The sequence below is a fragment of the Dermacentor albipictus genome, chromosome 1, assembly GCF_038994185.2.
Source record: "Dermacentor albipictus isolate Rhodes 1998 colony chromosome 1, USDA_Dalb.pri_finalv2, whole genome shotgun sequence".
Lineage (NCBI taxonomy): Eukaryota > Metazoa > Arthropoda > Arachnida > Ixodida > Ixodidae > Dermacentor > Dermacentor albipictus.
The window spans coordinates 139,963,735-139,964,820 of record NC_091821.1 but is presented as its reverse complement, the minus strand read 5'-3'; the positions used below and the strand labels follow the sequence as shown (position 1 = coordinate 139,964,820).

Sequence of the window (1,086 nt, the reverse complement as noted above, 5' to 3'; positions counted from 1 at the left end):
AGAAAATAGGGGGTGCGAGAAGTTCTTTAACGCTTCCGTGAAAATGGTTTCTCCCTGCTTCAGGCTTATAGGGAAGGTAGACTTGTCACCCTTGTCCACTTAGAGTTCGAAAAGAAGAGAGAGAGAAAAGCTTTATTGAATATCCTTGTTGGGGTCAAGGGGTGCAGGGGCCTGGAGATTAGCCTTATCGGAGCTCCCCTTCCTCAGGCGGTGGTCAGATCTTGAGTCTTGACGGCGGCGTCGGCCAGCCGGCCTGTCCAGAGTTGGTTCTCCGCGCATGCGCTGAGCAGCACAGCCTCCCACTGCTCGGTCGTTGTGATTTTAAATGTAGCGTTAATGCTGTGTTTATTGGTGTGTGTCGCTGCAGGATATGCACAGATTATGTGGCTGAGGTCGGCGCTAGCCGCCCCGCACGTTTTGCGTTGTGTTGTGTAAACATCTGGGTAGATGTGACTCTACAGCGATGGCGTAAGGAATGTGCATGCCTGTAATAATCGCCGTACTGTCGAGTGGTACTTATTGAGCGATTGGTCAGGGGGTAGCATCAGAAGCCAACAAACAGTGACACTAAGGAAAACACAGGGGAAATTACTCGTACTTACTAATTCAATTAAATAAATGATAAATTAATGGAAATGAAAGTGGATGAAAAAACTTACCGCAGGTGAGGAACGATCCCACGCCTTCGCATTACGCGTGCGATGCTCTACCAACTGAGCTACTGCGGCGCCGTTTTCCCGTCCACTTTGTGTGGTATTTATGTGTTACTACTACAACTAACCCCGGGAGTGTTAGCCAGCGTCAACACTCACAAACCTTGGCGGCGGATGATCCTTTCTGCCGCAGGCGTCACGAGTACGTGATTTTTTTTTCTTTAGGTGAAGGCAACTGGTCCAGGGAGAACGATAAGCCACCGTGATTAAATTTGGTGGATGAGGAAACGTTATGGCCGATACGGATGTGAAGTCAAAACAGCGCGGGTGAAGTACAGCCTTGGCTGAATATTTCTTAATCAAACGTAAGAAGCGCTGGGCGACTTGGTGTGGTAACATCATAGACAGATGAGCTAAACAAGAGGGGACACTC

General features: G+C 48.9%; 1 non-coding gene across 1 annotated transcript; it reads right to left on the bottom strand.

The window, feature by feature from the left end:
* Positions 1-656: 656 nt before the first annotated feature.
* On the bottom strand, positions 657-728 carry TRNAT-CGU (transfer RNA threonine (anticodon CGU)). Its single transcript has one exon. It is a non-coding gene; the product is annotated as a tRNA-Thr (tRNA).
* Positions 729-1,086: the final 358 nt, after the last annotated feature.